At 43.7% G+C, this 27,814-nt stretch overlaps 1 protein-coding gene and 1 pseudogene across 16 annotated transcripts in view; one reads left to right on the plus strand and one right to left on the minus strand.

The window, feature by feature from the left end:
• PTPRT (protein tyrosine phosphatase receptor type T) overlaps window positions 1-27,814 on the minus strand; it is a 1,082,577-nt gene that overhangs the window by 628,372 nt on the left and 426,391 nt on the right. The window lies entirely within an intron of this gene.
• LOC131485782 (transcription initiation factor TFIID subunit 9-like) lies at window positions 811-1,578 on the plus strand (annotated as a pseudogene).

Raw genomic sequence — 27,814 nt, forward strand, 5'->3', positions numbered from 1 at the left:
TCAAATATGCCTAATGAGTTGTGATCCTTTCTACCTCAGGGCCTTTGCCCACACTGTCTCCTCTTCCCTATGCTTCACCTGGTTCACTCTCCATAGCCCAGCTCAAACTTACTTCCTCCCTGACTTCCCCCATGCTCTCAGACATGCTTTTGGTTTTATTTGTGAGGCTGTTCTTCCTGGTCTTCTCCACTAGAATGAAAACACCACAAGGGCAGAGACCACTTCTAGATTTCTATCTATTCACAGCAACTGCCTTGATCCTTAGCACACAATAAATGCTTCCTAAGTATGCGCTGAATCAATGAGTCAACACAAAAGTTGAGGAAATCTATTTTGTTTTGTTTCACTAAAGCTTGGAGTGCAGAATATTTTGAGAGTAGAGAGGGGCTTTAAGAATTGGTAGTTTGATATTATCAGGAAATCCAGCAGTGTAAGAGGTCTTGAACAGAGCACTCTACCTCAGAAGAAAGGCTGCTGATCCTTGCCCAGAAAGGCCCTACTGGTTCGGGCTGAGAACTCAGCTTATCACTTTGAACATAAGTGTTAATTCTTTTTAATTAAAACTATTTTGAGATAATTATAGATTTCCACAAGTTCTAAGAAATAATAGATCCTATGTATCTTTTGCTCCACTTCCCCAATGATAACTTTGTGCAAAACTATCATGCAAGAGTGAGGACCATGTTGCTTCCGAATATCCTAATCCCAGGCACACCAGCGGTTGGAAAAACCCGTGCCAGGCAAAGAACTTGCATCCAGATCAGGACCGAAATACATTAATGTGGGTGATTTAGCTCAAGAAGTCTTATCATGGAGTCTGGCAAGATGGCTTTTCCCAAGAGGATGCCAAAAGATGCACAGATGATGGTACAAATCCTGAAGGATGTGGGGATTACAGACTAGGAGCCAAGAGTTAGAAATCAGACATTGGAGTATGCCTTCTGTTAGGTGACCACAGTTCTAGACAATGTAAAATTATATTCAAGCCATGCTAAGAAAGCTACTGTTGATGCAGATGATGCGCTATTGGCAATGCTGTGTAATGCTGATCAGGCTTTTACCTCTATCCTCCCCCAAGAGATGTTTTATTAGATATTGCAAGGCAAAGAAATCAAACTCCTTTGCCATTAATCAAGCCACAGCAAGGCCCTAGGTTACCATCTGACATATTCTGCTTGACTGTTCCAAACTAAAGACTTAAGTGTTTACAAAAAAAAAAAAAAAAAAAAAAGGCATCTCCTTCTGTGGGAATAATAGCAATCCAAGTACTCCCACACATGGCACACCAGCCCCACAAACCACGTCTGTGTCAAATAAAGTAGGGACTCCAATGTCCCTCACAGGGCAAAGGTCTACTGCACATACACCCACTTCACAGTCCCCAACTGTAAAAGCATCAATTCCTGCAATGTCCATGATTCACAATGTTCTGATTAATCAATCCATAATTAATTGGGTCCAAAAACATGCTTATAACCACGAACATGGAGGCCATCACAGAATGCTGCCAAGGAATCATCAAATGCATTGAAAAGAAAATGAGATGGGGATGATGACTATGACTATGACAATTTGTAATCTAGCCTTGATGCTTGTACCACGTGCACTTGGTCTTGAATCCATTGTACCAATATTAAATATGCATGCTGGGTGTTTTCATGTTGTGTTATAGAAGACCTAAATGATATTTAATGAATAAATACAGTTATCCTTTCTGATTGAGATGTTGGATTTTCTTTAATAGGATTTTTCATCAGCCTTTAGTGTAAAACAAAATTGTCATTCATCAAAAGAAAAAAAAAATCTATCATTCAATATCACAACCAGGATGCTGACACTGGTAAAATGAAGATGGCACGTTTCCACCACCACAGGGATCCCTCATGTTGGTCTTTATGACCACACCCACCATCAATGAAGGAGTGGTCTGGGCTCTGCATCCTCACTAAAATTTGGTGCTACCATTTTGTTTTAGCCATTCTGGTATGTCGTGATAGATCACTGTGGTTTTGATTTGCACTCCCCTAATGGTTACTGATACTGAACATCTTTTCATGTGCTTATCTGCTGTCTGTATATCTTCTTCAGTGAAACGTCTGCTCATTAACTTTCACCTATTTTCTAATTGAACTGTTGGTTGCTGTTTGGTTTTCTTGTTGTTGCTGTTCTGCTGTTGAGTTCTGAGAACTCTTTATATATTCTAGACACTAGTCTTCTGTCACGTATGTGGTTTGCAGATATTTTCTCCCACTCTGTAGCTTGTCTTTTCATTCTCTTCACACAGGCTTTCGCAGATCAAAAGTTTTAATTTTGACCAGGTTCAATTTATCCATTTTCCCAGTTGTAAGTCACACCTCCTGTGTCAAATCCGTGTTAATATTTTACTTTTTACTCTAATCAAATTCATCAGTACTCACAAATCAGTTCAGGTTCCTGACAAAATTGTGTTCCATCAAACATTCAGTTGGCAAACACATAACTATATTTGGTTCTATTTCCTGCCATAGAGCATTTTTCAGTAACACAGAAATACTGAAAAAATGTGTTTTGTTTTGCAAGTTTTAGTGGCACTCTTCATTTATTTTTTAGAAGCATAATACTTTTAAAATTATGTTTTCAATCAGGATGACGGATAGTTGCCTAAAAATGGGAAACAGGAAGCATATGCTCAAAACTATTAAAAAGATGTAAGACAGTGCAATTCAGAGCCTACAACCTGAGAGGCATGTATCCAGCATGGCGCTGTCCTTCAGAATCCCTTTATCGGACTTGACAGAGAAGAAGATGGTAGCATTACCTCAAATTCAATCAGTGATTCATTATTAAGCAGCTGTCAATCTGGGAAGTATAAGATATACTTAGACACTTAATATGCTACTTGTATTATTGTAGAGCTACAAAGAGCTAAACCTCAGTATTTCCTGTGCCAGAAAAATCCTGGACAGTATCTGCAAATGCCCATCACTTTTTGGTGATGTTTGGAGACCCTAACTGCTGTGGACAGTCTCTAAAATGGCCCCCAATGATTTACTCTTCTGGTATCTACATTCTTGTTTAACCCTGACCCTTTGAAAGGGGGCTAGACCTCTTGTTCACGTCTAACAAATGGAGGATAGCAAAAGCGATGGGACGCTGTTACTTCCGAGATTAGGTTACAAAAAGACTACCACCTTCCTGGCCCTCTCCCGCTCCCTCTCTCCCTGTCCATCTCTCCACTCTTCCTCCCCTTCTCTCTTGCCCTTCCCTCCCTCTCCTCCCCTCTCTCCCCTTCCCCTCTCTACTTCCTTTCTCTCCCCCCTCCCTCCCCTTTCCTCCCTCTCCTTCCTCCTTTCTCCCTTTCTTCCTCCCCACCCCCTCAACCTTATTGAGTTGTTTTCCGGAGAGCCACACATTCCCAAAGAAATGAAATCTTCAGCCAACAGCTAATGAGGCTCTGAGGCCAACAGCCATGTGAGTGATCTTTTAAGAAGATCTTCTGAAGGCTGCCCAACAGCCAAGTGAATAAGTGAACTTGGGAGATCTTCCCTCAGACTAGACTTAGGATGACTGCAGCCTGTGAGAGCCCCCAAGCCAGAATCACCCAATCAAACTGCACCATGATCCCCTAGCCCATGCCTGCGAGACAATAAATCCTTGCTGGTTTAAGCCACTACACTTTGGAGTAGTATGTGACTAATCCAGCATAGATAAACAATTAAAGATTTGGACGAAGAATTTTTTGTGACTAAAAAGGGAAACATCTTGGCAACAAGTTAATATAAAGAGGCACAATCAAATGCACACACACCATGCTTCAAGCTTTCTTTAAGATCAGTTTCAGAATCACCTTTGAAATTAAAGCATACAAACCAGGCAGAAGACTGGGGAAGACTTGGCTGAATCTACTTTAGATAAAAATAAAAGGACAGCCTACTTTTACTAAAGAATGCCCTCAAAGGAGACATTTTAATGCACTTCAAGGCGTGTTTGAACATTTGGTAAGCCCAGTGCTTTTTACTTTGCAATGGTAAGCAAACAAGGGCATTAACATATGGCCACTTTGTATATTTATTCCATGTATTATATGATAGTGATATCTATGAAGGCATTAATTTTTAATTACTTGAAAAAGGATATCTGGTAAAGAAACTGTCCACAAGATAGGGATGGATATTTGCATAGATGGGACTCAGTGTAACACAGATTCAACTGCAGGGCAGGACAGAGGGGTCTACACCAAGGTATCATAAATTCAAATGTTCTAGCACATACAGAACCATTTACTAATAAAACCTAGCCTTAAACTCTGCCTCTTTATTTCTCAATGTAGTGATATAAAATGAAAGAAAATGTTTTAAACTCACCTTTGTACTCATACATGCAATAAAATGAGAAGTGAATTTGAAAGCTTGCCCTGCTACAAAGATATACCTTGGCCTGTTCAGTGGGGCACATTGATGGTCCCAGTGAAATTACTATCATTTTTCATTGAAGAAAAACACATATAATAACAAAGCTTTAAAAAAAAGTCTTGCCTAAAACCTCTTCTAGATCTTAATCAGGAAAGCAATCTGATTAAAATCACATACACTAAAGGACAAACAGGTTTAATGTAGCAATCCTCCCAAGGTATTAACATTTTTTTAAAAAAGAATTGATCTCAAAGGGCATCATTCCTATGGAACACTTCACAGCTTGGAGGCCTTTATGTCCTCTTAAAATTGGCCCATGAATTTCCTCTCCTAGTTTTGATTCCCCTCAAGGAAAGGAAACGTAACTGTATATGTTCCTGACTGGAAATCCCAATGAGGTTTCCCAACAGTTAAGATGTACTCAAGATTGACCCCAAACCACAGAGGTTCTGCCCAGAAAGCTGATGTGGGAATATTCGGGGGTCTCACAGTCAATTCAAAAGCTACAGGAAACCAGTTCCTTTGCAGACAAGAAGCATGAAATGAGCCGCTCTAAGAAACAGGAAGACCACTGTTAAAACTCTGCAGGGCTTGAAGCTCTGGGGAGCCCTTTGAGAGGGCTAGGCTGAACTCATACCTAAATGTCAAACAGCCTGGGTTCTGCCATGCCCATTTCCTCCATAGCACCAAGTACCATTCTTTAAAAATGACCTTTTGTGATTGCACCCATGGCTCGCCCACAGCTGTGTATTAGAACCATGTGGACAACTTCTAAAGCTCCTGATGTCCAATTCCCAACCTTTACCAATCAAATCAGAATCTCTGGGGTGAGACCTAGGCATCGGCATTTTTTTAACACCTCAGGCTTTTCCAATGTGCAGTCAGGTTTGAGAACCATTGGCTACATCATTCATTTTGTTCACCACAATACCTTCCTTAACAATCATAATATGCAGAACATCTGAATGATTCCTCAACCACCCTACCCTTTAGTTAGTAATGTTGTATGTGTATCTATGTCTCCAATCCTAGCCTTGGAGGTAGCAGTAAATAAACACATGAATGAATGAATGAATGAATGAATGAATGAATGAATGAATGGGCGGGTGAGTAAGTGGCCTTCCTCACCTGTCTCTTCCTGGCTTGGGACACAGGGAGGAGTTCTAATGCTTACAGAGAGCCCTGCATAGAATAAGCCAACAACTGACTCACAATTATGTAGTGGTAATGCACATAATCTAAGCAATGAAAGGGAGTGACGGTGGAAAAAGCCAGTATCACGAGGTTTTCTTGGAAAACTACCTAAAGAGCAATAAAAAGCACCACCCCAAGGGACCAAGACATCACCTCTTCCTCTATGCCCCCACAAAACCTTGTGTACTGAGACACCCCATGTATTTACACAGAAACATATATGATTATTCACAGTCATCACGCACTTGCTCAAAGAGTTGCATCCTTCAAGGCCCTGCCGACACTTCACTTGCTTTGGAAATCCTCCCTGACACGTTCCAAAGTGCAGTACGTGCTAGTGATATGCGTGCGATTAAATCAGGTGCACACCAGTGGGCACTGATCCATAAATTAGTTTAACAGGCGAAGACGTACTTTAGCTTGTGTTAGAAACCTAACAGACTTCCTTTCTCTATAGTAATATAGAGACTACCATGCTATGAATTCTCATTTGAAAGATCGAGGAAAGTGTCTCGTTTTTAAAAGCAAAAATGTTAAGTAAGAGAATAGGTAAGGAAAAAACAGTGTGAAGAGGGCTCAGAATAGACTGATGTGTGGAAAACACTGCCAGAGGCCTATGCAGCCCACCATTGCCCACACTACCCACTGCTTATGTCCGTGTCTTTCTTCCCTACAACCGTGTCACTGCAAGGCAGGGACATGGCCACTCATGCTTCCACAACCTTCACTGTGTCAAACATGGTGCCTCAAACAGGAATTCTGAATAGAAACCATTTTTCTTTTATTGTGTTACCAGCCCCATTTAGGTTAAAGGCAACAGACTAAGGAGTGAGCTCATGAAACAATTCAGGTCATTGCTAGAAATAGAAAATTGCTATTACCCTCAGGAGCAGCCCTAAATAGAGGAGGTGTCATGTCACCCTTCCCCCCCCCTTCCCAGCACCCCGCCTGGGCGTGCCCCGATCCTTCTCCCTGGCAACAGCAGCAGCAACATCTAGGCCCCGACTCCTTTCCACCAGCTTGGCCAGTGGGTAACCGGATCTGGGAAGGCACTTGAGTCACAAGAGATTGGAGAGATTTCTGGACATAGTGCTCAATCCTCTCAACTAGCATTTGGGGTTCTTCAGAGAATTAACTCTGACAAAACAAACCAGAAACCTCACTTCAATGTGACTACTAGCTTGAGAAGCCTTCGGCAATCACCTTGCCCTTCTGGCTCAGACTTCACGTGGTCCCCTACCCATCCCTCCCATCTGGCCTCAGCCTCCATTGAGAAGCCTGGGGCCCCCCTCAAAGAGGTTTTGTGGTATAAAAGGATCTGACACAGCTTAGGAAATAGGCAGACGTGGAGCATCTCATCTACACAGAGGATATTTTCTCAGTTAAAAAAAAATGTGTTCTCACTTAAGAATGCTAATGGCCCATGCACAGAAATAAAATCCCTGACCTACTTTGAAGCTGAACTTATTAAACAAGCCGACCTTATTACTCAGAAGAGACTGTAAAACAGTAGAATAAAGTCCAAATGGAATTTCTAGCATCCTTCATCGACAGAAGTGGCCAAGAAAAGCACAAAAGAGAACCAGAGCCCTGGGCTAGGCATCAGGAGCCAGGGTTCATGCCCAGCTCTCTCATGGAGTCTTGCTGTGTGACCTTGGAGATATCACTCTCCCTCTCTGGGCCTTAGGACTCTCATCTAGGGACTGGAAGAGGTTCTCTCTGAGGCCACTTTCATCTGTGATAACTGGGGATTCTATTTTTTGTTTTTAAGAATTTAATGTTATAATGGAAAAACAAAAAAGAATCAATTATCTAGGGCATATTACACCAGATGCTAAGAGGCAGGTGAGGGACAAAGACATACACTGTGCCTCCAAGGAGCCCACAGCCTAGCACAGTGAGTCGGGGCGGTCCATACTGATTAATGGATTTATTTCCTAACAGCAATTTGAAAGCCGCCACAAGGCTACAGCAGACGTAACACAACTTGTGTCTGCAACAAGAATTCCCTCTGGCGATCCACCTGACAACTTCGATTTAGCTGAATGAATCTTTCAGTGCATTTTAAACTGCTGCACAGCCACGAGTGGCCGTCTACAAGTTATAATCAGATTTATCACACTGGGAAGGAAGCGAGCGGTGATACATTTCCATGGGGTTTTAGGGCAATAATGTGAGTCATCCCTGCCCATTCTGGAGAAAATCCTGGAGCTGCAAGGTAAATTATCCAAACCGGAACAGGAATGAGGCAGGAAAGGTTGCTGCTGTAACAGGAGGCATTAGTAACCCACACAATGTTGGATTAGTCAGTCACTATGGGTGCTACCGTGGGATGTTTAATGATGTTACTCGGAAAGTGTCGGGGTGTGTGTAATGGCAGGACTCCACTCAGTCCAGATCCCAGGCTCTGAGACTACCCTTCATTGGTTGAGTCTCTACAACATTGAGCACCCTCACAGAGCTCACTGAACAAAGCCAATGCGGAGAAGAGATTTCCCAGAAGGAACAAATGGATCTGGGGTTTGGGGTACAAAGGTGCAAGCGCCACGGTCACCCCTGGGGCCAGCCATGTTGAATTCACGGACTCTGAAGCTGTATGAACAAAGATCAAGGCAGAATAGGAGTGAAGAACCCTGCAGAGACCAGAGAATGCAGGGTCCACAGAAAAGGATATGAGGGGCCCAGGCCAGAAACATCTGAGTATTTTCTCCCCATGTTACAGATGTGGACATAGAGATTCAGAGAGCTATGCCCAGGTCCACTGAGCTAGTAAGTGGCAAGGATGTAACTGTGTGTGCAGCTTCCCATCCCTGAGGTACCCACCCTCCCCTGCAGCCCCACAACCCCTCTGCCAATCCCAGAACTTCCTGGTCAGCCACCTCACACTTTCCAGAGGTGCTCCAACTCCAACCTCCCACATCTGCCCTTTCCATTCTTTACCCACCAGTCACAGCCCATCGCACCCAGACCAGGACGCTCCTGCCCTCCTCTAGAGGGCTGCTGAACCTTGAACATAGTTTCCATGCCTGCCACTATTTGTGGCCTTGTTCTGGCAGTTATTCCTTGAGCTGTCTGGGGAGAATTCATGTTGCTGGATTCACAAGGTGTTTGTTCATCTTCCCAGAGCGTAGTTCTCATTCCCAACCCCAGGGATCAAAGGAAACCATGAAGAACAAGCAGAGAGTCCAAGGCTCAAGGAAGGCAAGTCACACCTCGTTGGAGAAGCTTTAAGAGGCTGGTGTAAACACTCAATCGTTTCCAGAGTCCTGAATGTGTTCTTGGCCTTTCATCTGACAAGAGCCCCCCTAACACAGTGGCCCTTCCACAGATCCAGTCCGCAGGGTCTTGGTGAGCAAAGGGCTTCCATTCCCCTTGGCATGACTGCCCTGCGTCCTGCAATGAACACACAGCCCTCTAACAGTAGACAACGATGCACATCCCTACAGAGCTGGGGGAGCACCGTTCTATCCCCATCAAACAACACAGGGAATGGAGACCAAGAGACAACAAGAAGTTTAGTCTCCCTTAGGAAAGACAGTGGCAGTGCTGGAGCTTGATGGCATCTCAACCACAATTTACGCTTCCCTGGGCATCTCTGAGGAAGATAACCTATAGTTTTATTTTGGCTTCTCAATTGGGATTCACAATTCTTTCAGTTAAGCACTACTCCAAATTTTTCTTGGAGACCTCTTTCCCACAGCCAGACCAGACAGTTTGTGATATGACCCGCCATCAGCTCCAGGAGTGGACCCCGATTCAGTCCAGCTGAACTCATCTTTCAGTGCAATTTACACCAATCAGCTTATCCACGCGTCCACCTCTGTAGTTCAGGGACAGTTCGGGGATGGACACATGACCCAAATCTGCCCACCGACCATCAGAAGTAGTCTGTTCATCCTTCCAGAGAGAAAGGTAGGATTAGCACTGCTGTCTAACCATGTGGGACCGGAGAATGGGTACATGATGGAAGCCGAGCCAAAAATAAAAGTAAAGGGAGAGACAGAGCGAGCAAGAAGCTGGAATGCGTGAAGTCACTGGTTGAGCCTTTAATCAGCCCACACCGCAAGTGTGTGAGACCTTTTCTCTGACCATTCATTTCCATAAACCAATAAATTCCCTTACTGATTAAGAAAACAACAAAAACAGAAACAGAGGGCAGGGACAGGAAGGGAAGAGGAAAAATTATTACTAGGACTGGGGTGAATGCAAGTTGAGAGACAAATGACACATGACCACCAAACCCACTGCTCCACCTCAACCTAAGAGTAGTCTTGGGTGCAGGCAGAGCTGTGTGCGGTGGGTCCACGCAGAGCCCTCATGGTCCAGGTGATGCTCCTATCTCTGCTCTTCTCACTCTGACCCAGGAATCATCAATTTCTCAAAAAGAGAATCATGAGATCTCAGCTCGCAGGGGAGAAAGCTCACAGATCATTCCTCCATTCACTAGAGAGAAGAATGATCTCAAAGGGGGAGAGAATTCACCCAAGGCCCCAGTGAATCCAAGAGTCAACCTTAGGGATACCACACATTCCTGAAGGAGCTATGCAAAAGCAGATGACACCTCGACCTGCCCTGCTCTCTGGGGCAGTCCCTGATATCCGGGAACTGGCCTGTTACCATCAGCTAGGACGTCAGGTTTCTGGAAGTTTGCCCGACACTTCCAGCTAGGGCCTTTTGTTCTCTGGTTGGCCTAAACAATCTCACACAACAGCCAAACAGACCAGCTCGCTGCTACCATGATGAAGTGAGGTAGAACAAAACCACTTCATCATTTTTTCTAAGACAAAAACAAGGCCACCATGCAAACCACAAAACACACAGCACCCTCTCCTGGCTCATGCGAGGCTGGTGGCGTCTCTACCAATTCCCACTTTCATCCTGCTATAGTATTACCTCCATCTGGATTAAACTTATTCAAATGCCTGATCATAGAACTATCCCCACCTCCTGACAGATTTCAGTCTAGAGCAAATGCCCACTCCCTTGGACACTCCTCCACTCCAATTATCCAACCAAAGCCCAAATCCTATAGTAAGTCCTTCTAACACCTTCTTAATGAGACTCCCCAAGGCTCTTCATGGTGTGCATTCTCTCTCTCCACAGTGAGTCACAAACTCAACTAGTCAACCACAAGGGTGTTTCCTGTAACGCACATAGCATCCTGCAGATGGAGGGCACTGACACCTGGGGGGAAAAAGTCTCCGCTTCCTTGGCCCAATACAGAATGCTCTCCATTATCAGGCTCTGCAGCTGAATCTACCTCCACTTCCCCATCTATCTTCCGCCACAGCACACTAGATACCATTCTAGGCCTTTGTACCTTCCACGTGCAGACTGTAACCTGGAAAGCCCCTCTCCCCCTCCCTCCTCGAGGCCTAGTTTAGGAAGCCTTCTCTGGCTCCGGATAGAGTAAATGAACTCTCCCTCCTCTCCATCATTTGACCATGCTGCACATACACTGATCGTGGCCCATGTCACAGTGAACTGTAATCATGTTTGCCCTTTGTAACCCTCCCACACTAGGTGCAAGCTCTTTGAAGGGAAGAGGTGTGCAATGCCCAGTACAGAGGCTGGAACAGAATAGGTCTGTACACTGGCTAGTCAGTTTTTTCCTGCACTGAACCAGATGTCTTTCCTATTCAATGACTGCCATATTTCAAATCACATTCAAAATGAAAGCCAAAATGATAATGTTCAAATCAAAGCCCCTGTGAAAACGAAGGCTTTGGTCTGTTATAATAGTGTCACTTGTCATTTGCAGGGTACTCTGTGATTTACAAAGCACTTCTCTCATTACCTTACTTTATTCAAGGCAATCCTCATGGTAACCCGGGGTTCTGTTATCTCTACTCACTCTTCCAACCTGCTCAGACACTTGGAAGACTCAAGGCTGGGACACAACCAGGGAATAAACTATGGCGGGTGACAGGTGGTTGTTGCTCCAAATTCACTGGAGGCCCAGTCAGCTCATGGGTTCACGGCCAAAGGGTTTTCTGGGAACCAAGCCTGATATTCACAGTCTCACTTTATACCTATCCTGCCTTTAGTTATGCATTAGATTAAATATACAAATGCTTTAATTCAATGCCACCAGCATTTGAACAATGATTGGGAAGTCAGAACTTGACAGGAGTTCAGACTCCACTTATTACCAATATGACTTTAGGCAAAGGGTTTAACCTCTCTGAGCCTTGGTTTACCCAACAGTAATACAGAAGTTTAGTAGTACCTAACTTACAGAGTTATCATGAGGATTAAAAGAGAAAACGTAAGTTGAGAATTTCTACAGTGGCTGGCATATAGTAATACTACACATATAGTAAATCGTAGCTATTAATATGATCATGCTGTTATCACTACTCTTACTATTATTAAGTAGGGTGATCCTAGGTCATTTACTATCAGATAGATAGATTCTGTGAACTGGCTCTGCTCTGTGTAACAGGGGAGAGGTCAGGGGGGAGGGCTACAAGGTAAGAACAAGTTTCCCAAGATCCTGTTGTCACCTGGCTTCTGATTTGACCAGTTAGACGCACTCAGAGGAGACTGGAGGTAGAAGCAAAGGAGAGTCTAGAGCACATATATACATACATATGGAATGCATGTATACATATATTCCAGGGCATACATACTCACGGATCTCTCTCTCTCTCCCCCTCCCACTGACTCAGGCAAGAGCTCCTGTAGCTCCTGCTGGAGTCTCTATAAGAATTCCACCTTCTTTATAGTAACCCAGAACCCTGAACTCCAATAACACTATCTTCATCTTGTGACCATCCACCCTAATGGTAGTAGCTTCTGGTCACTGTTAATCTCTGAGTTGGCTCACCCTATAACCAATTCCCTACATTAAATTCCTTCTGTATCAAATACCTAGAGTTTGCATTTTCCTTGCTGGTCCTTGACTGACAAATACACTATATATGCACACTTGAGCAAAGTTGCTTTCTGCACTAGAGTTTCTTCACTTATAAAATGTTGCTAATATCTGGAAAGATATAATGAAACATACAGACACAGATCTACCTCGGTACCTGGCACATAGTCATCTTAAGAAACTGGGTCCTTTCTTGCTCTATTGGAAAAGAATTCTGTGCAGAGATCTCATTCCAAGAACTATACTATAAGGAGACAAGGAAGAATGAAACTATGTCATAGTCAACAATGACCATTACAAGTTTATCTATCATACAGGATCTTGAAACAACATAAAAATACAATTAAAGAACATTGTTATGAGTTGAATTGTATCCGCCCCCCCCCCCCCCAAAAAAAAGGCTATTCTGAAGGCCTAGTGCCAAAAGGGTTGTTGGCAGGTATAAGTAGTTAAGGTGAATGGTCATGCCGGAGTAGAGTGGGCCCTGATCCACTATGATAGGTGTCCTTATAAGAAGATGGCAACCTAAAGATGTAGTGAGACAGGGACACCACCATTTGAAGATGGAGGACTGGAGTGTTAGGTCTACAAGCCAGGGAATTGCAAAGATCGCCAGCACACCACCAGATACTGGGAAGAGGCAATGAAGGATTCTCGTACAGGTTTCAGAAGGAGTGCGGCCCCACCAACACCTTGACTTCAGACTTCTAGCCTTCAGAACTGTGAGAGAGCATGTGTCTGTCATTTTACCACACCCTGTCTTTAGGGCTTTGCTGCAGCAGCCGTAAGAGGTGAATACAACTGTAGAAGGAGGTGGTGGGTTGGCAACATTCTGAGTGTCTCTCTACACTCAGGCTCCCTGGCGTTAATGCCCTGTATTTCTTGGGTGGTGAGCAGGGTATGTCACACAGCTGTCCAGACTTTAAGAAAGGGAAATTCTCATGAGTAGACTTCACCTAATGAGATGAGCCCTAAAAAGAAATGGGGCTCTTCCTAGTAAAGAAGATCTGAAGGGCAAGAGGGTTTGGGTGCCAAGGAAATTCTCCACCATAGGCTTTGAAGATGGAAGAAGTCACATGACAATGAAGGCAGGTGATCTCTAAAAGTTGAGAGCAACCCCTGGCAGAGACTCAGCAAAAAAGATGCAGACTTGATACCCACCACAAGGAACAGAATTCAACCAACAGCATAAATGAGTTGGCAAGCACATTTTTCCCCAAATGAGAATTCAGCCTATGAGGACCTTGATTTCAGCCTTGTGATACCCTGAACAGAGAACCCAGGCAAGGCTCAGGCTTCTGACCTGCAGAACTCTGAGATAATCATGCATTGTCTTAAGCTGCCAGGTCTGTGCTAATCTGTTACACAGCAACAGAAAACCAATACAGACAGGTATACTCACTGTCTACAACTGTTAAATGTAGGTATGTCGAAGGCCATAAAGGAATATACAAAATACGGGTAATGTAACATTAACCCAAAATTGTGTGAAATACACATGGTATGGTATTCTCATCTGACGGCATCTCTGCCAAACATATACGTGTGGATAAAAAGAGAGACAGGCAGACAGACCATGGATGCACTAGGGTGACAAAATTGAGATTCAAAGCTGCCTTTAGTCTTCTTTTATTGTTTCAAGAATTTAAAAACTTACGAAAGAACAAGATTGTTCCTGCCCCCAGACCATGTGAAACAGACCACTATAAGGTTTTACAGCGAGCACAGTCTCCCAAAAGCTCAAGCTGCTTGAAATAGAGGGCCACATAAGAGCCAAGATTTCATAAAATTCCATCAGATACAGGTAATTTCTTACATTAATATAACATCAAAGAGTCACAAATGACTCTTTTCTCTGGAAATTCCACATAAACCTTCCCTGTTATCACTCACCACCCACCAAATGGGGAGTAAAAGAGACATCCATCCTTTTGGTTAAAATCCCATCTGTGTTAAGGACGAAAGGTGATTGGGAGACTTCACGCTTTCCTCACCTACAATGTCCAGAGGAAAACTTTACGAGCCAGTACACTGGCTCCCCACATCCTCTTTTCCTCTGTCACAGTCACCAGCAAAGTTCCAGATGGTGGCTGTTCTACCATCTTAGGTCTCAGAGGAATGGACAACTGTAGAAGAGAGTCCCCATCAACCTCCAATGGCCGAGTCGTGTGAATAAAACATAAACCTTATAGTCTGCAGCCTCTGAAGTGTGGGACCATTTGTTACTACAGCACTATACCTAGCACATCTTATCTTGTAGGGGTAATGTTATGATCCCCCTTTTACAAGTGAGTAAAAGGAAGCTGAGAGATGAAATAATTGGCTCAAGTTCCCATATCTGCTAAGTCCTAATGACAGGACTGAGATTCGAGTTCAGGGAGGGCTGACTCTAGAGTCCAAGACTCAAATCCACTGGGCAAACGTCCCTCTACTCCTTGATGCCTGGATAATCCAACACCGTACTCAAGTGGAGGCAGGATGTTGACAAGAGTCTCCCCTTCAAAATGAGGAGCATAATAATGTGCTTCTCTTTACCCGGACAAATGAGTCACAGACGATGTAGGAGACACCAAGTGCAAGGCAAGGGCATTTTGACTGAAATAGGGATATCATCAAAGTCTCTGAATGACATCTCTCTTCTCCCCTGGAGAGGTTTCCATTGCTGAGGGGCCAAGATGGCCCCTTTCACCAAATCCTGCAGGATCTAATTGTGAGTTCTTCCTCACTGGGATGTCAGCTTAGTTTTTCTTAGTCTGTAGTGGATTTGTGAGTGGATAAATTAACCTTTATTTTAAGAAAAGCAAACACCATACTGCAGCCCAACAAAGAGGGCCCTACTGAGAGCTTTAAGTACTAAGAGTCACGTTCTCTGCACCTATCTCATACAGTGAGATAATACACTTTTCCAAGAACAGTCCACATCTGGGCATCCTGGGGTCCTACAGACCACTCAGGTGGAGCAGTTACAGTACCAGATTCAGGCCCACCTCTGCAACTGATTATCCAGTGACCCCAGCTGTCTGAGCCTCTGACTCTCTATCCACAGCACTAGAGGAATGGAAAAGGTAATGTATAAAGTGGTTTCCAGCTTGATAAATACCACAGTCAAAACCAATGCCAACTCTTACACATCACTGATTGGTGTGTAAAACAGCACAACCCTTATGGAGAATAATTTGGCAGTATCTATCAAAGTTAAAAATGTTCAGCAACCCCAGGCCTAGGAAATTATACTAAAGATATGCTTGCATAATAAAATGACGTTTGCACAGGGTTATTCATTGTGGTATTGTCTGATAGCAAAAGACTGGAAGCAATCCAAATGCTCATCCATGGCAACCAGTTAAATAAATGATGGTACATCCATACAATGGAACACCCTGGAGCTATTAGAACAGGAAGCTCTTCATGTCCAAATACAGAAAGATACCCACGATACATTAAATGAGAAAAAAAGTACAACTCAAAAGAGCTTGTGTAATATGCTACAATTTATGTAAGAAAAAGAAGACAACAGAATGGGAATTTGATTAATCTACACATAAAACACCCCTGGAAAGATACACAAGAAAACAGTAACGCTGATAATCTCTAGGGAAGAGAAATGTGTGGCTGAGATAAGACGTAAAAGGACAAATTTTCAGTGTATATTCTTTTGTGTCTTTGGATTTTTGGAGCAGTTAAATATAGTACCTACAAAAAACACAGGAATAATTTTTAAAAATTTTTAACTGCTGCCAGCCAGTAGTTAAGTAAGAATCAAGACAATTCTTGAGAGCGTATGTTCTCAAGATGGAAAACCTCAAGTACCTTCTTCCTGGAGACCAGTACCCAATGGCTTCTCATATACAAAATCTCTCTCTTTCCTCTTCCTAATATGCACTGTGCTCTCTACCTTCCTTTCATTCCCTCCTCTTCAGAATTCCATTATATACCTAAAATGCAACTCTTAGATTCTCTAACATGTTTTTAATTTTGAAAATGTATTTAAGTATACGAGAAAGGAGCCATGGAAAGGGGTAAGCAAAACTAGGATCTAGAAAGAGTTATAATTCCCCCATGAGACTGTTGGATGAGCCTCTTGCCCTCTCAGGGCCTCAGTTTCTCCGGTGGTTCAACAAGGGCTATAGAATAGGAGATGCCTCAGGTCACCTTCCTCTCCGCTTTAAGGTTATAGTGTTCTAATCACATGGGATACAGCAAAGGCAAGACTATATCCTGGAAGGAGCTTTGGATCTGTTACCTGACATGTAGTTTCTCACTCTGCTAACTGTCCTCTGGAAACATCTCAGATAGACCAACAGAGATCTTGGTGGGGATAAGGGTGGTTTGGGATGCCAGAGTACTGGGAAATGGAGCCCAATCAGAGGGTGGAGGTCTTGCTGAACTGAGGAGGTAGAATTGGGAGTTCGGGGGCTGCCAGAGTGGAATTTGTAAGGCAGGGTACCATAGCACATGCGGAGATTCCCTACCAATCTCTGGATGATTGCTGGCCAGCATATATGGAAGGCAAAACTCTGGAATATCTGGAAGAGAGTATTTAATACATACGGGACTCAGAGCCAAAATGAAATACCAGAGGTTATCTAGGGTTGAGAAACACTGGAATCCTGGGCCAGGTGCAGTGGCGATTCAGTGAAGACCCCAGAAAGAACAAGTTACAGTAGTGAGCATCACATCTGAAAGGAGGGACCACACATAAAGATGACTGACTAAACCAAAAGAGATCCATCCTAACAAAGAATCCTGAGAGTTTCAGAAGGATGGGCCAGTAATTTAACTGTCTGACAGAATAAAATTCAATACCTTGAAAGCAAATTGACAAAATCTAGACTACGTACAGCATATCAGCTACAGTTGTTATATGAAGATTCAGGAAGGAAAACACCCCACACGGTCAAAATAACAGACGTCAGGATGATTCAGATGTTAGAATCTGTAGATGAGAACTTGAAAGTAACCACTGCAAATGCATTGAGGGTGTTAAAAGACATTTGTACAGAACAAGAGGACAGAGAATCATAGCAAAGGAACAAAAAGTTAAAAAATAATAATAGTTCTATGATTGAAAAGTATCACATCTAAAAGGAAAAGTTTACTCTGGGCTTAGCAACAGTTCAGACACTGTAGAAGAAAGGGTCACTGAATGTGAAAACAGGTAAGTAGATATCTGAACATCACAGCAAAAATGACTGAAAAATAAAGAGACTCAGTAACCTGTGGTTGAATACCAAGTGGTCTAACATATGGATATTTGGCATCTCGGAGAGACAGAGCTGAGAAAATTGGCATAAATAACTATTTAAAGAAACGGTGACACAAAAAAAAGAAAACCAAAAGAAAAACATCTTTAAAACTTTGGTGAAAAGGATTTAAAATTTTAAAAAATGATTCAAGAGATATTCCATATTCATAGCTTAAAATATTCTATTTTATAAAGGGAGTAAATTCTCCAAAAATTGCTCTAGAGACTCAATGTATATTTTGGTCAGCATCTCTAAAGTATTTTTAAAAACTTGATGTATTGATGCTAAAATGTATATGGAATGCAAAGAACCTAGAATAGTGAAAACAATCTTAATAAATAACATCACCTGTGTCGAGCAGGGGTATATAGGAACTCTCTATACTTCCCTTTAATTCTGCTATGAACCTAAAACTCCTATAAATAATAAACTCTGTTTTTTAAGTGCCTGTGGAGTAGGGTTTGCCTTCCTGCACATCTGTCATTACCCCCACTTAGGTAGCTGCTTTCTCCACTCTGAGTCCCAGAATGAAAACAGAGCAGAGACTGGAGCTGCTCAGACTCACAGCTTGAGCACAGCTATACCGACGAACCCAGGTAGGATCAGCCGATCTCTAGCTAACTCACAGGCACATGAGCAATAACTCCTATTTGTTGTTGTTGCTGATAAAATAAAAAGCAGAGCTGTAGGATTGATTTTAAGGCTTTGATAAAGCTATAGTAATCAAGACAATGAGATATCAAAATAGTGACGAGACGAAAAGACCAACAGAAAAGGACAGAGAATCCAAAAATGGACCCATATATTTATGGACACCTGGTGTATTAAAAAGGCTTAACAGTATTCACTTAACAGTGAATTGAGGGAAAACAACACTTCTAATAATGGTACTAGGTCAACTGACATAATATGGATAAAATGAACCCTGGTCTTTATAAAGCATATTATAAAAAATCAATTTTAGAAAACTCACATAGGCTCACATATGTGCTCTTAAAAGTTAATATAGGAGTGTGATTTTTGATACTGTAGAACATAAGTATTTTTTAAACATAGTAAAAAAAGATAATTGGACTTCATTAAAATTAATATCTTTTATTCACCAACACACACCATTAAGTAAAAAGGTAAGCCACAGAATGGGAGAGGATAACTTAGGATACACACACACACACACACACACACACACACACGACAAAGACTCATATCCAGTAAATACAAAGAACTGCTGCAAATCAATAAGATACCACACAATTTTTTTAAAGGCAAAATATTTGAACAGGCAATTCACAAAATAGATTATCTGAATTGCCAAAAAAATTATGTGTAAAAGTGCTCAACCTCATTAGTCATCAGTAAAATTCAAGTTTAAAAATCACCATGAAAATATATTACCATATACCTACCAGAATGGCCAATATTAACAGACTGACAACACTAACACGTCACATTAGAATAATGTCTGGCAATATGTATTTAACCCAAAAAACAATTCCACTGCTAGTTATACACCCAAGAGAAATGGCGCCCAATAACACAAACACAAAACAAAACAGTAACAAAACACAACAAAAACATTCATAGCAGCATGGTCCATTATGGCTAAAATAGAAAACAACCCAGATGTATGTCAGCAGTAGAATGGATACATTTTGGTATATTCATTATAACAAAACATTGTTCAAATCAAGAATTAAAGAATATATGGATGAGACTTACAAATATAATTTTGAATGGAAGAACTAAGACAAAATACATAGCTTTATGATTCTCTTTATATAAAATTCAAAAACAGAAAAAAACTAAAAGAACACCTTTGTGAATTAATTAGTTGGAGGGGACACAAAGGTTTCTGTGGTGCTGGGTATAGTCTACGTCCTGATCATGGTGTTATTCGTATTATTTTGACCTTTCTGCATTTATGCTATACTCCAAACTGTTAAGTCCACGTCCCTGCCAAAAAAGGCACTGCAAGAGTCCAGGTGAGAACTGACAGGAGTGGATACAGTGATAATAACAATGGTAGGGAAGAGATATAATCAAGAAACATTTAGGTGATAAACTGGCAGGTCCATTTTGATGGGTTACATGTGGGATGCAGTAGGGAAGGTTGAGGAAAAGGTAGTAGCCTAAGATGGCTCTCAGATTTCCTTCTGGTGTTGGTGATGAAATGAATGGTGCGCCATTAATGGAGATCAAAGATTTGGGAAGAACATCTTGAGCTTGAGGTGCCTGTGGCAATCCACAGGAACATCTCTGGCAGCTAATTAATTGGGAGTTCACTGGAAATGTCTGAGCAAGAGATATGGGTGTGGGAGTCAGTCATCAGCCTCCCTGGTCATAATTAAAATAATGAGACTGGATGGAATAACAGAAAGAACATGGAGCATGAAGGCGTATGCAAGCAGCACTCTGGGGGAACGCCACATTGAAGGGAAAGGTATAGAAACACAAACCTATGACCAGGACAGAAATTTTAAGCTGGAGAAATAGGCAGAAAACCAAGAAACGTCAGTCATGGAAGCCCAGTCCCAACTGTGAGGCAAACAAGAGTAGCCAGGGAAGCTGGTCAGTTCTCTCAAAAACCTTGACCAAAAGGCAAGGATTTAGCTCTGCAGCTGTGGTCCCTGGGAAATTTACTTCTCCTTTCTGAGCCTTGGTTTCTTCAGTATTAATGGGGCAGTAGTGTAGTATCTGCATTAAAGGATATTGGGAGAAGCAAATGAGGTAACACCTATCAAGTATTTAGTAAATAGTGAGAGTTCATTACCTGTAATCATCATGATCTTTGCATGTGCCCATCAAGCAAGGTGTTCTTTCTCAGGGTGGGAGTAACAGGGACAAGTTTAGAGGCCAAGTAGAGAGTCAGAAGGGGAAAGTCCCTGGATACCACAAAGAGTAATCAAGGAGGACGGGCCCCACCACCACAGGTAGCTGGGCACTCCCACTGCTCTGAAAAAGCAAAGAATAGACACCGAGACACATACATCTCACAAAGTAGCAGCAGGTGCTGCAGGGAAAGGGGTCACTCTTCCCAAAGCCTCCACAAGACACCACCATGCCTTCGGGGAAGACCCCATCTTTGGGACAATCAATGCAGGTATGAAAGATACTGCCGAAAACAACAAGCCTCATTCATCCACTTATCACCCATTCATTCAGTCACTCACATTTAACAAACACATACTAAATGCCTCCTGTGTGACGTTTACAGGAATAAGAAATAGTTCTTCCTCTTGAGGAGATCACACTCTTTCTGGAAGTCCAATAAGGAAGGAAAGGGACGTTTACACACACTGACCATTTCCGAGGTACCAAACCGTGGGCTTTACACAAGTGATAAAATGTGCCATATCTTATTTATCTTTCAGCAGGACTGGGAGGAAAGATTCACTATCTCTATTTTACACACCTGAATACAAAGGCTTGAAAAGTTAGGTGCTTAGTCCAAGGTTATGTGGATACAAGTAGCAGAGCCAATAGTGGAGGAAGAGACCGTCATTATAGCGCAGTATGGGGAGATGGGTGCCACACACATCCAAACTGTTGGATGGTTACAGGTGGTTCGATGAAGAATGCACACAGGAGTTTGATCTTGAAATAAGAGCTTTCCCCAAAGAAAAGGGGCCAAGAAAAATAAAAGGTTGACTAATCCTCAGATGCTACCAGAGCATATGTGCCCATGGCCTGCTCCTCACACAGAGAAAGAACTCAGCCATAGACACTGCATGCCTCCCCATTACAAAAATGTGTCTTTTCTTGCATGAGCACAATTAATTCTTATGACCCAAGTTCCTTTGGATTTTCTCCAAGCTTTCCTGAGGACACAGAATTGTCCTTCTGCACTGTCAAATCCCCAGATCTCATACTTAGCAGCTGTTTTCAAGATATTTTGTCAAAACTGCATATCATCTAGGCACAGAATAATTTGTCGCAGGCATTTTTACATCTGGTTGACTCCAATCAAATCATCCAGAGATTAGATAAAAACTTACAAATTTTATCAGCTTTAATTACTTAAAACAATTTTGATGGCCCTTTGAGTCTCTCCCATCCCCCAGACACTCAACACAAAGTTTCAGGAATAATAGGGAACAGATGGCAGAAATATTTAAGACAATTTTTTTTTAACAAAAATGATCAAGGAAAGATTTCATTTATTGTGATTTTTTTTTTCCATTTAGGAGAAAACTGCTTTCCATGGAAAAGGGTATCTTCATAAAATCTAGCCTAACTTATAAAAAATCCCTTTAATCTAATTTTAACCGAAATGAAGCCTTCCTCCTAACGCAACTCTGATCAGGATAGATAGACTTTGCATTTAGAGATCTCAGGGGTGTGTGTTAATGACAGAACAACACCTGCGGGTGATTTAACCTGGTGTCTTCGGGGCCTCCATGGATCCCCAGCAACTGACCGATGAGTAGGGCACAGCTGGGGTTGGATGATGCTTGTGCAGGCTTGAGCTCAGGCTGTTTAAGGCCCCAGGCACACGGAGCAGAGCAGGGAGAGCGGGCCTTGGAGCCAGAGCAGTAGGTGGAGAATGCCAGGCACTTTGCTAAGAGCTGCGAGCATCTCCCTGGGCAGGAGGAGAACCCAGAGGGATGCCAACATTTGGATTCCTTGCATAAAGCAGAAACTCTGAAGGTAGAAGTAGAATTCGGAAACAGAATGCCTCAAGCCTTGGATAAGAGGCTTGGGCCATAAGGCCTCAGGGCTTCCTTCCAGCTCTGAGTTCTATGATCCTCAGGCTGATCTGGAGAAGCCTCTAGAAGGATGCACTCTGATACAGATATCAAAGTGTAGTTGAAAACCCCAGCCTTTAGTGTCATAAGGCTTAGAGTCAACTCCCTCCTCTGCAGCTAACGAGCTATATGACCTGGACAAGCCACTTAACCTCCCTAAGCATTGCTTCCCTCATCGTCTTTCTCATTTAATGTTAAAAACACCATAGCATCACGACACATGGGTGGCTCAGTCTGTTAAGTGTCCGACTTTGGCTCAGGTCATGATCTCATGGCCCATGGGTTGGAGCCCACTTCGGATTCTGTGCCCCCCTCTCTTTGCCCCTCCCCCCGCTCCTGCTGTCTCGATCTCTCAAAAATAAGTAAATGTTAAAAAAAATTTTTTTTCAAGTACCATAGCACTGTGTCTGGCACCAAGAGACCAACAGTAAGGAGGAGATCCCCCTCACCATAACCCCACTACAAATGGCCCATAAGTTGCAAACACTTCAAACGTGTGGTGAGCTCCCATTCATCTCTCTGGCTCCTGTTCCTGCTTTGTAAGGGCTTATGCAGCCCTGTTAGTCTAAAGTAACTGATACCCCAGTGACTGGTGGGTCTCCAGTGTGACCCTGCCAGAGATGAGCCCTGGGCCTCATGCCAGGTAGGGTCTCAGTTGTTCTTTCATAAATAAAGAGCATCTCACTTGGCAGAGACTGTCTCACTACCCACAGGTCTGTGTCCCTTTCTTCCTTGGCACAAGGTGGCTGATGCTCCCAGTCTCCCCTGCAGTTAGGTGTGGCCATACAGTTCTCGCCGATGGCAAGTGAGTGAAAACATGTGCCACTTTCAGGCTGGGTCCATCCCAACAAACAAAAACAACAGTAACATCAGAAAATAAACTTTTCCTTTCAAACGTCTGATGCAGAAGAGCAGGGTGACTTTAGAAGCCACGTGGTCAAGACGGCTGACAGAAGACAGAGCCACGGTCCCTGAGTCACCACTTGGAGAAGAGTCCCCCACCTTAGATGTTTCCTAAGTAAGGAATAAACCACTCTTCCTGTTTTAACCACTGGACATTGTCAGATTTGTCATGGCAACTCCCCTAAGTCAGTGAGTCTGCACTATGACTGTGTATCAGAATCTCCTGGAGGGCTGGGGCGCCTGGGTGGCTCAGTCGGTTAAGCGTCCGACTTTGGCTCAGGTCATGATCTCATGTCTCGTGGGTTCGAGGCCTGCATCAGGCTCCATGCTGACAGTCCAGAGCCTGGAGCCTGCTTCAGATTCTGTGTCTCCCTCTCTCTCTGCCCCTCCCCTGCTGGCAATCCCTCCTTCCCTCTCTCTCTCTCTCTCTCTCTCAAAAATAAATATTAAAAAAGATTTTTAAATATTTTAAGAAATTAAAAAATAAATCTCCTGCAGAGTTTATTCAACATACAGATTCCTCAGTCCATCCCCAAACTTTCTGATTCAGTAGGTCTGGGTCAGGGGTCAAGAATTTGAGTCCCTAACAAGTTCCCAGGTGGTGCAGATACTGCTGGTCCAGAGACCACTCTGAGAATCACTCTCTCTACCTAGCGCACTTATAATGCTTGCATAGTGGGGCTGGGGCTCAGTAACCCTGATGAATGGAGGAAGTGAGCGAGACTTCTCTGTGTCCAGCCTGCCCTGCTGCCTGGAGCCCGCAGTCTGTGTGAGAGGACACTCACATAAACACACAGCTGACAAACTGTGACAAGTGTCAAGTTAGAGAAGAATGAAAGGGGGAGAGAACTCAGAGACTGAGGGACAGAACTCAGTGCTACCTCTCAATGGGCAGCACCCGTCCAAGGACAGATCGGTGGGGTCTAAGCAGCACACACGCAGCTGTGCACCTTCAGGGCAATTTCAAGAACAAAGGTTATTCGGGCCTAGACAGGGATGGGATACTTGGAAAGGTGTCTACAATGGATGGCTGAAGTAGGGCTCAGGAATCTGAAATACATCTTAGAGGCATCAGAGGGCCCCCAAGAGGTGGGGACAAGGGTGTGTGGAGAGGAGAGGATGACACTGGGAAGTTGGAGGTGAGATGGGTCAACGGGAGACAGAGCTGGAGGGCAGCTCCAAAGGTCTCAGCAGTGAGCGGGCGAAAGTGTGGGCTGGCGCAAGGAACATTTGGGCAACAGGGCTGGTACGCTCAGCTGAGTGGCCTTCACAGGTGCTGGGGAGCACCTGGCAGGCACTCAGGCTTCTGGCTGAACGAGTGGGTGGACAGCAGCACCGAGAGATGGACACAAAGAAGCAGGCTGGGGGAAGAGAGTCTGTGTGCTCAGTTTGGAGTGTGAGGGCGGGAGACCCATGGGATCTGTGGGCTCTTTGGGGTCCTGGGGATGATATCAGAGCAGCAGTGCTCTGCTATGTACATTTTTCAAATGTATCATAAGAGATGGTAAACTTCAATGGATGGAAAGCATGACTATCAGACTCAGATGACCTGAGTTCAAATCCTGACCCTGCCACTTGCTAAGTGAGTGACTTTAGCAACTCACAACTTCTCTGAGCTTCAGTATCTTCACATGTACAACAAAGGTAATAGCAGATCCCAGGGAACTGGTGTGAGCATTAAATAAGTAAATACACATAGACATTTAGGTCAATGCCTAGTATAGAAGTGCTCAATCAATGTTATCTTCTTGTGCTATTTTTATTATTAAATCCTCACACTTGTCTTGCAAAGAAAGGATTACTGTCTTGCTGTCTCTGTGTTACATGAACACTGACATGCAGAGAGGAAAAGGGGTCACTCTAGAAGCACACGGAAACTTGGGATTTGAACCCGGTCCTGCCCAGCTCCACAGCAGCCAGCAGTCCAGCTGTGGGAAGGCTGCCCATCACAGGCTGTAGCGCCCACTCCCCAGGACAGCCTTTCCTACAGACTGTGGCAACCACAGAATCTGGAAGGATAGGGGCTGGGTCCTGGGAACAACTCTCCCACAGCTCACCACCATACCCCTAATGCAGTCGGTGGTCCACACATAGCAATGGGGGGTCTGCCATTTTGGTGCAGTTATAGCCTATGCTCTACTGCCAAGGACCTGATAAGGAGTTGCAACCCCTGCTTTCTAGATCTTCAAGCCTGAAGTGACCCCCCTCTTCAGCTCTACCATACAAGGTCACGTTTCTCTTTCCACTCAGTGCAGCTGTGTGCTTCTACATCCAGAGTGGTTCCCAGAAAGAGGACAGCAGCTTCTCCTGAGACGTGCTCACTGTGCTTCCCTGGGAAAAGTAATCCAGTCTAGGCAGCAGTACCTCAGAGGCTATGCTGTCACGGGAAAAGAGCCGCCCGAGGAGCCTACAAAGGATAAGCAGACCAGATGGCCTAAGCAACTGGACTGGGGTGGGAATACCACTGGACTTGGACCCAGGAGACTGGGATTCAAATCCTGCCTCTGGTACTTGTTGACCTTAGGAAAATTACTTAGCATCTCTGAAGCTGGTCTTAATTAATAAAAATGAACTTATGCAGAGCAATCTGTGATTTTCAATGTATTTTCATAGCTGCAAATTCACTTATCCATTCAAAAAGCATTCATTGATCACCTACTAGATGTTCTGTCTGTAGGGAGATGATGGTGGCCAAAGCAACAAAATCCTTGCCTTCAGAAAGTTTACTTTTAATATAATCATCTCACATGTCATGTGTTGTATCACCACGGAGGTAAATCTTGTGAAAGAATATTACACAGCAGTGGAAAATGAATTCACATCCGCCACATACTTGTGCAGATTATCCTGTTTGAGCCCTGAATCCAGTCTCTGCTCTGCCCCGTGCACCTGGAGACCCACCTCCATCGACTGTATCTCTCAGCTCCCTTGCCCTCAACTCCCAGTGGGGATTCTCGCCCCAGCCAATAAGAAGGTATCCTAGATCATCAAAGGTGAAAAGAAAGCACCTATTTCCTCCCTTCCTCAATGCCTTTTCTTTGGCAACAGCTGCTTCCTCTGGGATGTGAGCTACCCTGCGCCCACCCATGTCCCCCACCCCAGCTCTCCCTTTCTCTGCCCCTCCAAGCCCTGGGGAGTACCAGCTTCCTGCTATGGCTGCCTTATCATTCTTTGTTTTCTTAACTCTGTCCCTATCTCTTCCTATGTCTAAATTAGCTCTTCATGAAACTCTTACAAAAGACAAAACACGGGAAGCGAGGTATACAGTGTCTGAAGAATGTGTAACACAGGGGCTGACATCATCCGAAGAGGGAGTGAAGTTTTTCCCGAGAAATAAAATCTGTTGGGATTGGAACCATGAGTGTGAGGTAATCATAAACTTGCACTCTGACAATTAACACTCTCCCCCTCAAACTTACACGAGAGGAAAGTGAGGCTCAGTGAAGGGAAGGGTGGCTGAGGCTATACAAATTCAATCTTGTCTGTACATACAAAAAGCAAGGCACAGGGACACCTGCCTTACCTGTCCTGGAAACCTCTATTACTTTCCTCTTGCTGCTGTAATAAATGACCCCAAACCGAACAGCTTAAAACAAGGGTATTGCCTTATAGTTCCACGTGTGAGCAGTCCTAAAATCCAGGTGTCAGCAGCACTGCATTTCTTCTGGAACCTCCAGTGGACAGGGGTTTCCCTTGCTTTATTCAGATACTAGAGGCCACCTGCATTGCTTGGTTTGTGGCCCCTTCCTCCTCCCTCAAGCCACTAGCTCAGCATTTTCCAAAATTTCTTTCTCTTTTCTTCCTTCTCTCCCTCCTTCCTTCTCTCCCTCCTTCTGTTGTTACCTCCCTTCTGAGTCTGACTCCCCTGCCCCCCTCTTATAAAAACCCTTATGACTACATTGAGCTCAGATAATTCAGTGTCATCTCCCCATCTTAAAATACTTAGTCACATCTGCAAAGTCCCTTTAATCACATAAGGTAACAGGTTCACAGGTTCTGGGGATGAAGATCTGGGTATCTTAGGGGAGGAAGCATTGTTCTGCCTACATACAGGACCCAAAGGCCTTGGAAGTGGCTAGAAACTTGTCTGTCATAAAGACCAATTCTTACTGCTAAGGTGTTACTAGCAGTAATGTCATCTTCACAGAGAAATAAACAAAACCAGCCTTCCGAGGCCAGGTGGCCTTTGGCAAAAGGGCAGGCAACCGGCTGCTATACAACCATGAGTAAGACACTTAACCTTTCTGAGCTTCACTTTGCTCTTTGTAAAATGGGAACAGTGTCTATTCCCCATGTAGAGAGGATTACATGAGCTGGTGCATGACAAGAACACAGCACAGGGTAGGGCTCCCCCTCTCCATGTCTCCTCTTGGCCTCCTTCTGCCTCCCATTCTGAGAACACACATGCACAGCCCACGTTCAGCCCTCGGTGGCTGCCATCGCTATGCTTCAGGGACT

This window comes from Neofelis nebulosa, chromosome 9 (assembly GCF_028018385.1).
Source record: "Neofelis nebulosa isolate mNeoNeb1 chromosome 9, mNeoNeb1.pri, whole genome shotgun sequence".
Lineage (NCBI taxonomy): Eukaryota > Metazoa > Chordata > Mammalia > Carnivora > Felidae > Neofelis > Neofelis nebulosa.